This window comes from Camellia sinensis, chromosome 1, assembly GCF_055761805.1.
Source record: "Camellia sinensis isolate YWXY chromosome 1, ASM5576180v1, whole genome shotgun sequence".
NCBI lineage: Eukaryota > Viridiplantae > Streptophyta > Magnoliopsida > Ericales > Theaceae > Camellia > Camellia sinensis.
Window position 1 is genome coordinate 5,539,366 of NC_138961.1, and position 16,807 is coordinate 5,556,172.

Here is a 16,807-nt window from a genome sequence, read left to right on the forward strand (position 1 = left end):
TAGTGTGAGCTTCTCCTCTATTGTAATCTTTTTGTAATCTCTCTATTGTTATAGTGATAAACGGTTACTCTCTCGTGGACGTAGGCATTATTTCCGAACCACGTTAATTACGGTGTCTCCTTAAGTGTGGGTGTGTGTTTCTGCTTGGTATGATTTCTATAAGGACTTGGGCAGGATCCCCAATCCCCAACATAGGTGGTAGACCTGGTGCTTCAACTTAGATTGTCGGCATGCAGGATGAAGAGGCTTTCTACCTTGATCCACATGAAGTTCAGCCAGTACAGTGCAATATTGCTTTTCCGCATTGACTCGTATATGTAGTAATAAAATGTTTATCAGAATCTCGATCTACATCACACTAGAATCTTAGATTTAGTAGGATCTTAAAGTGATTACGGTCCTATTCATAAAATCTTTACATACAATTCCAATTCTATTACAATTCTGATCCTTTAATTTTTTTTGTAATTATTTATTTGTTATATATATATATATATATATATATGTATATCTATATAAAAAAATTGACTACAAACTCATTTTTCAATCGTCTCTTCCAATTTATATTAACATAGAAAGTGCATTATATCAAATTTATCATTTTTCTTTAGTCTTTTTAAACTTGTGCAACATAAATTATCATTATCCATAATTTTTCATTTTATTTTGCATTAAAAGTAGAATCTTACGATTCTTGATCCGATTCTACAATCCGATCCACGAATCCCTCCCAACAATCCCACTTAGGATCCCGATTTTAACAACCTTATTTGTGCTTACCTAGGCTGGCAATCTGCTTGTTGTCAACTTGAATACGGTCTACACGCTTCACCTTTTCTTTTATTTTTTTTTCTTTTTTGCGAACATCCTACAAGCTTTATTTGTAATAATAATAAATAAAAAAAAATAAAAAAAATAAAAAAAGAAGAGGTCATAATTTCATGGGTGAAATGAGACAAAACCTTAGTTTAGATCGATGTTCACAGTATGAGTTGTTTTAAGAATATTGATTTGACAAAGTCCTTTTTCACTATAAATGGTAGGCAACCTTTGAAGTGCCACTATTAGAAACCATGTTCATGCCCCTGTATGGAAGGTTGTGTTGGGTTTGTTTTGCAACTATATGTTTTGTATCAAGCCTATACACTTAGCCTTGACAATGTATACTAAAATGAAAAGTATTAAATGCTAAATGCCTAGGTGGTTTTTAATGGCAATCCCAACAAAATGTACGTCATTGTTTTCCTCTGTTTTGATTTACTTTCCATAGTTTTATTTTCTCATTGTTGTCCAGTAATGATCTTTAATTACCTGGAACGAAGAAATATGTTGTTGCTAATAAGAAAATGGCATAACTATGTTGTTGCCTTTTTTCTTTATGACGTGTGAGTATTCATAATGTATACTCCATTTTCTCCTTGGCTGGTCGCATAATCAGGTAGTTGATATAAAAAAAACAACGCCCACTTAGTACACATTAATGTGTGTTTGGGAGGGTAAAGATTGAGTCCACACCTAACCTTTGGCATAATACACAAAGTGGTGGTCCCAAGACTTGAACCCATAACCTCAAGGTTATCAGGAGGGATAATCTAGAGGCTGATGCTTCATCTTATCACTGCAAGTAAGCTTTGAGACATAGTGATTGCTTTATTATCATCCTCCGTTTACTTTATTCTTCTTCCATTTATTTGTGCTGCCTTTTGTTTTTCCTTTACTTGTTTTGATAATAATTCCAGGGTTGTGCAGCACATACCACTTGACTCCATTGATTCATCCTTGGCAATTGGATTTTATTGCAGAGACAAAGGTATGCATGCTGGCTGGCTGTTCTTCATTAAATTCCATACATTCATTTATTATTGCTCGAGTATTGAAGCTCTTTTTGGCCATGACATTCTTTCTTTCTTTCTTTCTTTCTTTCTATCTTTTATTCTTTTTTTTTGGTTTGGCAGATGATTTTGATGATTTTTGTAACCATGCTTCCAAGCTAGTCGATGAATCAAAGGGTGCTCCATTATTTACTGTTACTCATACCCGCAATCCGCCAAGGGCAGCCGAGCACTATGACATGTTGAGTGATACTAGTCGGAATCAACAAGACGAGTCTTTTGACATTGTGCACAGTAATAATGCAGAGGGTGGAACACAAGAAGACGACTGTGATTGGTAACTCCTTTGACTCAGATGGTTTATATTCTGCACCTAAACTGAAAGTTGCAGTTTTGGGTTGGAAACTAGCACTCGATGCACTCTCAACCTGTACACAACCCTACAGCGCCTCTCTCATTAACAGAACCAGAATCTCAATTGGGTTCACGTTTGTTTGTTATTTTATCCAAATTGTTGGATTATTAAATGTGTAGAATAAATTATTCAACTTATTCATATGATTTACCAGATACAGATGTTGTAATGTAAAAATGCAGCTATTTAACTTCTTGTCTCACAATTCTATACCATTTGAGTGCCAATTATTTGACTGAAAGTTTTATACCATTATATGAGTTTTGTGGCAATTTTTTTCATAAATGGGTACTAGGATAGTGCCCGATTATTTAATTGAAAGTTTTATACCATTAAATCGGAACTAGGATGTTGTAGTATGCCAGTTCTGGGGCTTGGTTCGAGTTATAGAAGTTGAAGTGAGTGCTTTCATCAGATCTTCAACTACCCAATACTAAATAAATCTAGGAATTGATCTATTGAAGTTTTTATTCTTTAAAATTGGCATTGCAAAGGTAGATTTTCATTACTGAAACAGTAGATTAATGTTTGGATTTTTCCACTTATTAGATTCTTTTATTTTATTTTAATAATGTCAAGTGAGGAAAAAAGAGAAATGGAGAGAAGGAATTCACTCCAAAAAAAAGAGAGAAGGATACATTTTGATCAATGCTTGGGAGGTAAGATTTAAAAATGGTTTTGGGGATTCAACTTTTCAGACACAAACAAATCGGAAAAAAATTATTTCCTAAAAATCATGGCCTAATTATAGATCACTACATAAACACCCATATAGTGAAATCATACAAGACAATTTAAAAAAAATACTCTGATACAAACCCATTACCAGAATACAAAAGTGCTCCCACCTAATCAAATAGATCCCACAGCCCTCCTCATATAAATGAAAGCAGACAAATTAAATAAAATTTACAAATATTCAACCACAATTTATTTGGTGCACTTGTTATAAATTAAAAGTAAAAATAAGAAAACAAAAGTTAAAATTACCACTCATCCAACTTTTAAATAATTAATTTTTTTGATTTATTTAGACTATTTTTACTTAATAAATTATAAACTCAACATGCAATAAACAATTTGACACAAAATTTTAAAGTAAACAAATTATAAATAACTCAAATAAAATGAACCAAACAACACCATGTATTGTTAAAAGAAATGTTTGTCCCCCTTTTTTTTTTATTTATATATATATATATATATATATATGGTGCTTACAAGAAACTCTATAATCTTATATTTTCAAAATACTATTATAAGGATCTCAAAATTGACATTATATTTATTTATTTATTATCAAACTAGCATTGATCTAAAGTAATACACAAATTAAACAAAATTGTCATGCTATATTTTATCATTTTTAATTAAATTATTTATACGTAAGTACATATGTATAAATAAAAAATATTATTTAAGAAGTCAATATCTGCTCCAACATCGAGTGGAGAAGCATGTCCCATTCCTCTTCCTTCACGGGTGTTTTGTTTCTTTCTCGTCCGGATTTCATCAAATTGATTTTATAGACCGACAATGCATTTTTCTCATCATACTTTATTTTATGTTTTTTTTATTATAATTTTACCTTAATTTAAAATTATCAAACAAAATAAATAAAAAATTTTAAAAAAAAATTCAAACTTAAAGATAGACCAGAGTTTAAACCCAAAGATAGACAAGAGTTTAACTAATATAAACATATTTTATTAATATAAACAGAGTTATAAACACTGAAATAAACATAAACCTAGACAAAAAATTAAACAAAACTTAAATAAAATTGGCAATTCTTCAATGAGATTTTTTCATTGAAAACTTAAATTAAACATGTTTCAATGAGATTTTTCTATAACCAAAAAAAAAAAAAAAGATGGAAAGCTTGACAACCTGAGTTAAAAAATAGATGCTATAGACAGAAAGCTTAACAACCTTAGTGAGAAGCTTTGCAGTCATACCACCAACAATACCACGACACTCTCCATCATCCACCGTCATTCCGCCACTGCCACCACTATCGAACTCTGGAATGGTGGAAATGATGGTTTATTGGACTCTGAAAATGGTAGAAATAGTGATTTTACAAACGATGGTGGAGATTTGGATAAATGAATCATTATTTTTTATTTGAAACAGTATCAGTTTATTTTGAGTTTTCGGTCAAAAAATCTCATTGAAGAATTGTTTTGTTTAAACTCTTGTCCAAGTTTATGTTTATTTCAGTGTTTACAACTCTGTTTATATTAATGAAACATGTTTAACGACAAGAGTTTAACTAATATAAACATATTTCATTAATATAAACAGAGTTATAAATACTGAAATAAACATAAACCTAGACAAGAGTTTAAAAAAAACTTAAATTAAATTGACAATTCTTCAATGAGATTTTTTAATTGAAAACTTAAATTAAACATGTTTCAATGAAATTTTTCTGTAACAAAAAAAACAAAAACAAAAAAGATGGAATGCTTGACAACCTGAGTCAAAAATGGATGCTATAGACGGAAAGCTTGACAATCTTAGTGGGAAGCTTAATCCAGTCATACCACTAGCAATACCACGACACTCTCCATCATCAACTATCATTCCGCCGCTGCCGCTACTATTAGACTCTGGAAATGGTGGTTTATTAGACTCTGAAAATGGTAGAAATTGTGGTTTTACAAACGGCGGTGGAGATTTGAATGAGTGAATCCTTATCTTTCATTTGAAACAATATCAGTTTCTTAAGTTTTCAGTCAAAAAATCTCATTGCAGAATTGTTTTGTTTAAACTCTTGTCTAGATTTATGTTTATTTCAGTGATTACAACTTTGTTTATATTAATTCTTCAATGAAATTTTTTGACTGAAAATTTAAAATAAACTGATACTGCTTCAAATCAAAAATAATGATTCACTCACTCAAATCTCCACTGCCGTTTATAAAACCACCATTTCTACCATTTTCAGAGTCCAATAAACCACCATTTCCAGAATCCAACAGTGGTGGCGACGGTCGAATGACAGCTGATGATAGAGAGTGCCGTGATGTTACTGGTGGTATGACTGCATCAAGCTTCCCACTAAGGTTGTCAAGCTTTCCGTCTATAGCATCCATTTTTTTACTCAAGTTGTCAAGCTTTATACCTTTTTTCTTTTTTCTTTTTTCTTTTTTTTTTGTTACAGAAAAATCCTCCCACTCTCCCGCAGATCCAAGATTACTAAGGTGTCCTATTGTTCGTTCCATCTTTCAAAAGTTATGATTATACAATTTGAAGAGTCTAGTCACCCTCCTTTCTGTTACAAGACTCTTAAAGAGGATAAATGATATGAATAGAAAGTTTGACAACCTGACTAAAAAAATAGATATTAGGGAAAAGTTCACATCACTAAAACAATGGATGCCATCCATGACATCTATTTTTTTAGTCAAGTCGTCAAACTTAGGTGTCAAACTTTTCATCTATCTTCTTGTCTATGACTTTAGTATATGATAGAATTATTGTAACAACTCTCATCTATACCTTGGCACTTATGCCAGTCATGAATTTAATGACTTCTACCAATGCCTCTTTAGGAAACTTCCCGACAACAGAAAAGAGGGTGACTAAACTCTTCGAAGTCATGTTCCCAATGCCCTAAATAATCATAACCTTTGATAAGGATTCCATTGAAGACCAATAGAACACACTTTGCTTCTTCTTTCAACAAGCTCCTCTTCATCCATCTCCTCCTCCTCAACCATCTCCTCTTCATCATTCTTCCCCTTCTCATCTTTCTCCTTAACATGAAGCTCCTCCTTTTTCTTCCTGTCAATCTCCTTCTCATCATTCTCCTCATCAAGTTTCAACTCATCATTTTTCAAGGTTTTTATTAAGAAACTCATATTGCTCTCCATACATAATTTTTTTTTAACTTCATCTTCATCTTCTGTCTATCGAAATAATCACATTCTTCATATGAAAAAAAAAAAAAAAGAATTAGAAAAAATTCACATAAATCGAAAGGAAATGAAAAATAATCATACCCCTATGCTTTTTGCAGCATTCGAAGATCTTCCAAAATGGTGCTTAATGATAGAAAATACGACAGCAACGAGAGAAGCTCTCTTAGCCATTACAACTGAGAGAGTGTGATGAAAAGACTAGAGTGAGAGACAAGAAATGACAGGACAAGCTTATATGATGGGTTTAATAATGGGTTTTATAACATGTGTGAAAAAGAAAAATGTAAATACACTCCGGTGAAATTGAATAAATAATATATATTATTTGTTATTATCAACTAACATGTGGATAGACAAATAAAAGGAGTATTTGAAATTGAGGAGCTAATAGAAAGAGAAATTTTCAGAAAATTTTTTTTTTTTTTTTTGGAAGTGTATAAAATAATATGTATGAGAAACCCCTATCAACGCTATAAATTGAAACATGTCATATTTGAAAAGATTGGGCATGGTAGAGTCCTTATAACAAAGTACATCACAAATAAAAGGAAAACATATAAACCAACAAAACAATCTATGGTGGCTCTAGACTACCCATGCATGAATATAAATATTCCCAGATCTATGCACATGTACAAGAAAAAGAATAACCACAAAAATTATAAAATATTGATTGAGAAAAATAGAAGGCACATGAATAAGAAAAAGAATAATCACATATCTATGCACTTTGAAAACACTATTTTCTCACATAGCTAAATAAAATTTGTAGTTTGAGCCATAACTAAAACATGTAACTTTAAAGAAAACCAACACTCATTTACAAAGCCTCATGGATCTGAACTTCATGCCCAAAGATGCCAAAAGAACACAATATATGCACACATAAAGAACATTTATGTAAAAGTATTAGCAAAATTGAAAATCAAGTGAAAATAAGAAAGGTAGCAAGATCTGCCTAAGCCTCGAATTAGCTCTATTGTTTGTTGGGGTAGTTAGAACTGTGGGCAGCATTTGTGGGCCATCAAAACCACAATATAGCTGCAATTTGCAAATGACTATTGCCACACCTATATCTAGATTTTAATAACTCTCTTCTAATAATGTACCAGTCTCAACTCAACCTAACTTTGACCCATAAATATGATGCAGCCAACTGTTAATATATTATAAACTCATTATTTGGTGATGGGACCAAAAAGTCACACCCACAACCAAAAACATAACAGGAAAAAAAATTCCAAATATACATGGATACAAGTACATCACATTCTGATCTGGTATAGGCAGTAAATACTAATCCAAAGAACCAAACAGCTAACCTAGAATTTAATATTGCATCATCTATACACGATTATGAACATGAATCAAACTTTAGCAGCAAAGCTTACCTTGCAAAAGAAATGGTGGCAACACTAGTTTGGCCCTGCTGAGTGTGCAAAAGATGCTAGGGTTTCAGTTTCAATTTCGATTGAATGTTTACCAGAAAAATTATAACTTGAACTCAAAGTCTGCAAACCTAAGGATGCACAAAGAGATCATAAATGATCCAAAATCATAGATAGAATATGAGAAAGCTAGATAAGTATTTATAGGTAGATTAAGAGACCGAGAGATAGAGAGAAACAAACTGAGAGAGATTGAAGCAACCAAATACAAATATTCAACATCACATTTTCCATTTTTTTTCCTTCAATTTCCGAGCAAGCAAACAAGTTAATAGAGAGATTGAAGCAACCAAATATCAAAAAAGAGCCAACACATCCAGAAATTAATCCAACATATTATCACAAACTTACACTCAATCACATATAATACGTACCAAATCACTCCAAAATTTATACACAGGTATTTTTCTCATTTTTGTCTTATTTTATTTCAACACTAGGACATTTTATCTTTTAATTTCAAATTTACCAGTTATTGCCTCAACAAATTCAAACTTGTTGATAATCAATGAAACAGCAAATTCAAAACAAATCTAGGAATCAAAACTTTTCATTCAATCGAAACGAGTACCAATCCACAGATGCTATATATTGAACTCACAAAACAACAAAATTCACCAAATGTAGCAATAATTGAAGACTGAATGGTGACAATAGGTACTAGTTGATTTCACAAACAAGAAGAACAATATACATACAGAGCAATTCAATTTTCCAATTCAGAGTAGGTTCAAATAAACATTCGATGTAATAGAGTAACTGAATTCAAATCAACAATAAAATCTAAAAACTATTAAAATCCATGAAAAAAAAGCCCTAGCCGCAAAAATGGAGAGAAGATGAGATTACAGAAAGAGAGTGAGAGAGAACTCTATACCTGTTCATTGCCCTTGGTCGTTGCTCCATTTCTGAAATCCAAGCTCTAATCGAACATAACAATAGCATTAGATTAGATTAAATCAGATCATCTAACGAACTAGGGCAGAGCAATTGCATCAGACTATCCAGATCACGAAGACCTAAAACCGATTCAGATCAAAAGAGATCCAAATCATTTGGCCTCAATCTCTTTCTCTCTCTTGGATTTTCCTCTGTGCTTCGTAAAATAACAAGTGAATGGAGAGAAGAGCGAGCGAGAGAAATCACGATCTCTTGGATTCTGCAAATCACGATCGAGCGAAATCAGATTTAGTAAATGAGAGTGTAGGGCAAATTTTACACAATCGGGGGTTTAAGTAAAAAGAAAAATAAATAAAAGAAAATAGGAAAAATAAATTGCGCACATGAATGATAAGTAAGAAGCGAATTTTTTTTTTTTTTTTTTTTCTAATTTACTTCGGCTGATTTGCCGGTGCAAGTAAAATTTTTTTTTTTTTTTTTTTTTTTTGCGGTGGTTAAACAATCAGTCACAAAAAAAGAAACGAGAAAAATTAGTTTTCTAGTAGTGCTAGTTAAGAGTTTGCTGTGATATATTTATATAATTGTTGTCATATATATCTAAATGAACTTGAATGAGCCAAAATTTTTCCTTTTCTATTTTTAGAAGTGTGTTTTTGGGCTTAGAAAAGGGCTCCTTTTTGTTGATCTAGCTGAAATACTACTCGATGGGCTTATTCGAGTGAGTCGGTGACAAAATAACTAGGTGTAAACCTATTATTATCCCTTTGGTCTATTCCTATTTGGACCTCTGCTTATTAATAATTTTTTTATTAAAATTTTACCCTAATGTAATCACCCTTGTTATTAATTCCAAACCCTAACCCATCTCCTATGGAACCCTATCCACATGTTCTAGGCCCTACCTTTTTCTTGTGACTCCAGAGTGAGTGATAAATAGAGTCATGCAAGAGAGAGAAAAAAAGAAAGAAACAGAAAAGGAGGTTGCGATGTTGGGGAGAATGGAGAGGAGTTGGGAGGTAGCAAAGGTGGATAGAAAGGGTAGAGAGGGGTTTTCAGAGGTGGTGGTAATGGAGATTGAAAGTGGCTAGAATTAAGATTTCAAAACCTTAGGAATGATGATAAAATTGGAATTAAGGTGGAAGGCCCCTCTTAACAATTTTTCTTTTTAACCTTTTAGGTCCAAACCTTAACTTTTCAAAACCATGCAAACACTTTGATAATGTAATTAAATTTCTCAATTGCCATTGCCAAGTAATTTTCACTTAAATATTTTCAATTTTAGGTGGGTTTAGGTTTATATAGTGGAATATTTCTAAATTCAATATCTGAATTAGAACTCAATTTTTTGTATTCTTTCACACTGGCCGCATATAGGGCATGTTTGATTGAGATATTAAAAAGTAGTTCGAGTATGGAGAGAACATGTAAGTCCACCACGGTGTTTAATTGTGGGATAAGAAGGACGAGATTAGAGATGGGTGTATTTGTTTTGCATAGTACTAAACTCTAGATAATTTTAGTATTAATACAATATTAGAAGAATGAAGCCACTCAAGTGTTTGTAATATACCTAATGAATTCTCAAGATAATTATAAGGTTAGCCTATTAGGCATGCAAGAGAATTTCATAAAATAAAAAAATAAAAACTATTTACAATCTCATCCAATCCAAAGCTTTACTGCAAGCAAACAACATATTATCTGCCTCAAGCAAAACACTAATATTTTAATATTTTAAAAATTGCAAAGCATTTCACAAGATATGAAATAACATGATTGTAAACATCTCAAGCAAAAACGAACAACAAAGGAAGTCAAGTGGCAGCGAAAGAGGAGAAGGCGTGTCGGGCATTAGAAGGCGGTGACACAGGCAACCCAACAGCAGTAGAGGATGGTTGGGGTGGGTGAGGATGAGATTGGAATTATTTGGGGTGTTCAAAGTGAATAAAAAATTTCAAATTTTCACTTAGGAATAGGGTTCCCAACCAACAATTTGAAGTGCATTTAGAGCCTCTTCAAGCAAGAAATGGTTATGACCTTGCTGTTAGATCATGGGTTGGCCCTTATGCCATGTGTCGCACTTGGGAATCTCTAGTTCGCTTTAAGAGAGAGGAGAGTGAGCTTGAAGACCAGTCTTTTCCCATGGCTATTTATGTTGTTTCTATTGATGAAGATGGGGAGAGAGGTGGAGCTCCAGTTGTCTGCATCGAGTATGCTTCTAGACATTGTTTTGAGCTTTCAAAAGGCCAGGCTAATTGGACACCTATTCTTTTGTTGGTTCCCTTGGTTCTTGGTCTTGACAAAATCAACCCCAGGTACTTGGGTACTTTTGATGCTTGTCTCCTTGTTCATCAACATTTGTTTTGTTGGCCTCATCATTTTTCACACAATTTTTACGATGTATTTTTCAAACAATTTTGATCATAACAAGTATTCATGTACTTTAATATTTTCTACGAGGTTGCTTTTTTCTTGTTCTATGGCTATTAGGGGGCTTATTTGCCATGCATTGAGAATTGGTGGCTCCCCTAATATGTTTACCGGGATATGTTGATCTATATGATTCAGTGTCATAATTTTGTTTCAAGCAAATTGTTCTATGTGGGCTGTGCGCACTAATATAATCGCTGAAAAACTAAAAAAAACTGAAGTTACTGGCTTATGTGTCTTATTCCTTCCTTACCTTATTTGGTTTAATGTTGTCTTGTATGTTAATCAGAATTATTTTGTTTTAAAAATTCTGTTGGGTATATTTCTTTATTGAGCTCGACATTCATGTTTCCCCACAGCCTTGGTATCCTTGGCGGTTGACTAGGTGCTTCAATTCATTGTCGGCGTGCAAGATGAAGAGGCTTTCTATCCTGATCCACATGAAGTTCAGCCGAGTACAGTGCAATATTACTTTTCCACATTGACTCGTTTATGTAGTAATAAATTTGTGCATACCTAGGCAGGCAATCTGGGGTTTGGGGATACTATTGCGCGGGTGTGCAACATCTGTTGCGCGCCAAAAACGGCATCATTTTGACGCGCCAACCCAATTTGAAAAATTATTATCCCATTCATGAGTTTTAAGCCAGAGACCTCATAAAGAGAGACAGACACCATCTTCCCTTGTCAATATTGTGTACATATATATTATTTATTACCTTATAATTTTTACACGTGTAAAACGTCTATTTCATTTTGAAAACTTTTTTTAAAAAAAATCTTAAAAATCAAAATTACACCTTTTAAGATCTTATTATTTATTTTCCTCTGATTTCATCTTATTATCTCAAACAAACTCTCAACTATCAGTGTCTCAAAAATCCTAAAAAAGTTTGTTTTCGTCGGCCAACCGTCCATCTACCTTCGTGGAAGATTTTTATTACCTTCGTCGGAAACTCTCCGTCACCTGCACTATGTTGTCTAGGTTAAGTATGAATACAACATATTTTCTCTTAAATGTTGGTAGCCCTCAAGAAAAAATATATAATTTTTTTCACTTTTGTGATTGTGGTTATTTGATTTTTTTTTCTCTGTAGAATATTACAAGTTAGTTGATTTTTTTTTCTCTACAATATATTTATTTTATTTTTATTTTATTTTTGACATCAACAAAGTGAACAATAAAATATATGAATAAATTAATGTAAAATATTCTAAAATTAATGAATGACTAGATTTAAGATTTTTTATTGTTTAACTTTTACTTCATATTTTCATAAATAAGAACAATAATGTTACATCTATTATAGTGTTATTCTACTTCAAAATTAGAGAAAATAATTGTAAAAATTTAAATAGCAAAACTTTGGTATCTTATTAGATAAGTAGAATAAAAAATAATAAAAATTATAAAGAGTAATATGAACTCTCAAATTTATTTTATTATTTTTTCACAGTGGCATCTATATAAATTTTATTGTTTGTTCTTGAAGTAGTCATTTTTTGTTATTTTGCTTATTGTTTGGATGAATAGGTGCAAAAAAATAAAATTAAATGGAATTGAGTGGCGTCATCAATTAATAAAAAATTTAAATCTAATTAAGTGGACATTATTTCTTCTCTCATTATGAAATTAAGAACTACATAATAAAGTGAGATGATGACATCCACCTAATTAAATTTATATACATATAGTTTTTTGGTTGATGACACCACTTGGGTACATACACATACATATTGATTGTTTGACTAAGGTAATAAATAATATATATGTACATAATATTGATAAGGGTTTTTGTAGCAAAGTGGTTTGTCAGTGTGGACATCTTCATGAGGTCCCTGGCTCAGAACTCATGAATGGGATAATAAAATGGGATAATAATTTTTCAAATTGGGTTGGCGTGTCAAAATGGCGTCGTTTTAGGCGCGCAATAGATACTACTGCCCACCTCACGCAACAGTATCCTCAACTCCGGCAATCTGCTTGTTGTCAATTTGAATACGGTCTACATGCTTCACTTTTCTTTTCTTTTTTGCGAACATCCTACAAGCTTTATTTGTAATAAATATATATATATATATATATATATATATATATAATTTCATATGTAAAAAGGGTGTAAAAATGGCCCGTGGCCCGTGGGTGGCCTGAAGCTCACCCGCGGCTCGAGGTGGGCCCAACCAGGTTAGGCTCGGGCCTGAGCCCAGCCTGGAACCCTAGGCTTAGGCCTAGGCTATCATTTTGAAGCCAAGCCAAGCCCGTCGGCCCGCTCAAAGCCCGGCCTGCCTGAGGCCCAGTTTCATTTTTAGTGGAAGACAATAAAATTTAGGTGGAAAAAATACAAAAAAAAAATAAAAAAATCCGCCCAAGCCCAAGCTCAAGCTTGCTATCTTTCTCTTCTTTTTTTTCGATACAGCGAAAAGAAAGAAAAAAAAAACAACAACAACAACAACAATAGGCTACTCCCTCACCCTTCCAACACCTAACATATTAGCAACCAACAGGTTGTGGATCTCAGCCGAGGGTTCATTAACTATTAATAAATCTTCAGGTTGATCCGCCCCGAGCTTCGCCAACGTATCAGCACAAGTGTTCCCTTCTCGCATGACATGAATGATTTTGCACTCTCATCCTCTCAGAATGATTCGCGCATCCTCCACTAGACCTCGGAATAGGAAATTGTCACTTGGGCCTTCCTTTAGTAGTTGAACTACTTGCTTCGTATCTATTTCAACGATAACTTGGTGAGTCCCTTTGAAGTAATATGGTGAGTCTCTTATAAACCGCCCATAGTTCCACTTCGAGATTTATGCGGCTTTCAAATCTACCATAGTAGCCACTGATCCAAGCTCCTGTTTCGTCATGGAAAATGCCTCCGAAGCTTCCAATTCCTGATCTTTCTCGCATGCATCCATTTGAATTTAACTTGATTAAACCTGCAATAAGAGGGATCAACCAAATGAGAACAGATAATTGTTTAGGAGTGACAATAGATATACTAAAAGCTTGATGTATTTCAACAGAAAATTCGAAAATAAATTTTACACTTTCGAAAGCATTGCAATTTTCATTTTCGAAGATCTGTTTGTTACGGTTAGTCCAAATTCTCCACAAAGTAACAATAAACACAGTCCCTTTTGAAATGCCATTACTTAGAGGAGTTTTGCTTTTAGCATTCACAACAATCCAATCTGTTAGAGGTAGATTTAGCTGTTGTAAATACCATTGAGTATTAAAAATAGAGGACCACAACTCCCCTGCTTGAGGACAAGATCTCAACACATGGTTTATATCTTCCATATTCTTGCAATAAATACAATTTGAATCATTCGTAAGGCCCCTCTTCATATGCATAGCATTTGTGAGGAGTTTTCCATTAAGCACCACCCAAAGGAAACCTTTAAGTTTTTATGGAATTTGCAATTTCCACAACCACTTCCAATCACACCCAAGTTGATCTTTTTCCACAATAAGATCATAAGCAGCAGCAGGAATGAATCCCCCATCCCGGGATCCCTTCCAAGAAAGTTTATCAATGATATTCACCAACCTCGGACGATAGATTTGCACTAAGTCAGGAATTACTTCCTCCGAGATGTGGTATTTAATCAAATCCATATTCCACTCTTGGTCCTCAGTGAAAAGTGAGTTAATAGTGGCAGAATTTGAAAGTTCGTGGTTGGGAAGAGCCTCATCCAAGGATTTATTCCCACACCACCAATCTTTCCAAATCCTCACTTTAGCACCATCATCAATAGTCCATTTCACCCCTTTAATCAACACATTTCTAGTATTTAGGGTACCTCTCTAGATATGAGAGGCTTTCCTTTTCCTAGGCCAAGTGGTATTCAAGTGATCAATATCATCACACACCCTGATCGGCATTTTCATGGTTTGTATAATGTATGCCGTATTGGCTGAAGTAACGGATTGGATGAGAGTGGCTCTCCCAGCCAAGGATAAGGTGCTAATTTTCCAACTCGCAAGTCTTTTTTGCATTCTCTCCAAAATATAATTGAAATGGCTACGACTAACTCGGCCATGAAAAAGAGGTACCCCATGGTACTTCCCCAACTCCATGGTTAGAGGAATGCCGCACAAGGAACTAAGGCTTTGAGCATAGCTATTGTTCACATTTGGAGAAAAACAGATTTTGGATTTCTGAGTATTAATTTTCAGACCAGAAATATCACTAAATTCATGAAGAGTTTCCATGATATTCTCACAACTTGTGGGATTTCCCGAGGCAAATAAAAACAAATCATCTGCAAAAAACAAGTGAGTAATACACGGGCCTCCTCGCCTAATAACAATGCCTTTTCACGTTTTAGTGCCAACCTTGTGACAAATCATGTTGGATAAACGTTCCATACAAAGAACAAAGAGATAAGGAGACAAAGGGTCTCCTTGTCTCAAGCCCTTTCCTAGAGTGAACTCCTCCAAAACCTTACCATTCCACAAGATAGCAAACTGAACAGTAGTAACACAACTCATAATAAGCAAAAATGAGACTGGGATCAAAATTAAATTCCTGAAGAGTTTGTTGTAAAAAATCCCATGAAATATTATCATAAGCCTTCTCAAGGTCAATTTTTAGAATCAAATCCCCTTTTCCTTTCTTCTAGCTCATCAAAGTATGAATGATTTCCTGGGTGATAATGATATTGTCACTAGTAGTGCGACTAGGAACAAAACTACTTTTGGTTGGGGCGAACAATATTAGTCAAAAAAGGTCTAATATGACTCACAATAATTTTAGAAATAATTTTGTAAGTAACATTACATAGACTGATGGGCCGAAACTGTTTAATATTCTCAGGATTTTCAACCTTAAGAATAAGAGCAATCAAAGTCTTGTTCATCTCTCTAGGTACAGAATGAGTATCAAAATAGTTTTTAACAAACTCACAAACTGAAGGGCCAATAATGTCCCAATAAGTATGGTTAAAAATAGCTTGAAAACCATCATTACCAAGGGCTTTAAATGCTTTAATACTCTTAACGTCACTCCAAATCTCCTCCTTGGTAGCCCTTTTGCAAATCTCATCATTATTATCATCCGAAAGCTTACAAAAGATTAACCCATTCCAGTGATCAAGTCTAACAGTGGGAGTGGTTTTAAATAGATTAATGAAAAAAATTTGGACTAAGACTTTTAAATCAAGAATTTGATCCACCCACTCACCATTATCAAATTTGAGCATCTTAATTTTCAGTCTTCTTCTTTTAATAATGGTAGACACATGAAAATATTTAGTGTTCCTATCACCTTGAGTGATCCAGTTGGATTTGGATTTTTGGAACCACAAGAGCTCCTCCTGATAAAAAGCCAAATTATATTGAGATATTAAGTCTTTCTCAAGGGTACACAAGTTATGAGAAAAGTGGTTAGCCTGGGCTTTTTAAATTCCTTTAATACGTCCAAGAAGCCATCTCTTCCTATGAAAAATGTTACCGAACACATCCCTATTCCACACCATAGCTCTATCAACCATCACTTTGAGATTAGCATCCAAGGATGGATACAGGTGCTTCCAATTCTCAATCACAATATCACGAAACTCCCTATGGAAGATCCATGCAACCACAAATCTAAAGGGTTTAACAAAAGGAGTAGAATGGTGCATTCCTTAGGTGAGTACCATGAGAGGTGAATGATCAGAATAAATGTGTGATCGATTGCGAACACAACCATCCTGCCTATTGTATTTACCCAAAGCTCCATCCAAACGAACCATAGTATTTGTCCAATCCTGCCTATTGTTGGTCCATGTCAATCTCGGATCCACACATCCTAGGTCTATCAAATTGCAATTATCTATTCTTTCCACAATTTTTTAGCACCTTCTTTG

At 33.6% G+C, this 16,807-nt stretch overlaps 1 long non-coding RNA gene across 5 annotated transcripts; it reads right to left on the bottom strand.

Annotated features, from left to right (window-relative positions):
- Positions 1–1,930: 1,930 nt before the first annotated feature.
- LOC114264542 (uncharacterized) lies at positions 1,931–9,011 on the bottom strand. Of its 5 annotated transcripts, none has more exons than XR_014331044.1 (5): positions 8,502–9,011; positions 7,568–7,695; positions 6,258–6,352; positions 5,884–6,183; positions 1,931–4,303 (listed from the first exon to the last, which is right to left on the bottom strand). It is a non-coding gene; the product is annotated as an uncharacterized LOC114264542 (long non-coding RNA). The 5 variants fall into 5 exon arrangements; XR_014331041.1 differs by having other exon boundaries at positions 5,922–6,183; positions 8,502–9,009; XR_014331035.1 differs by having other exon boundaries at positions 1,931–6,183; positions 8,502–8,900.
- Positions 9,012–16,807: the final 7,796 nt, after the last annotated feature.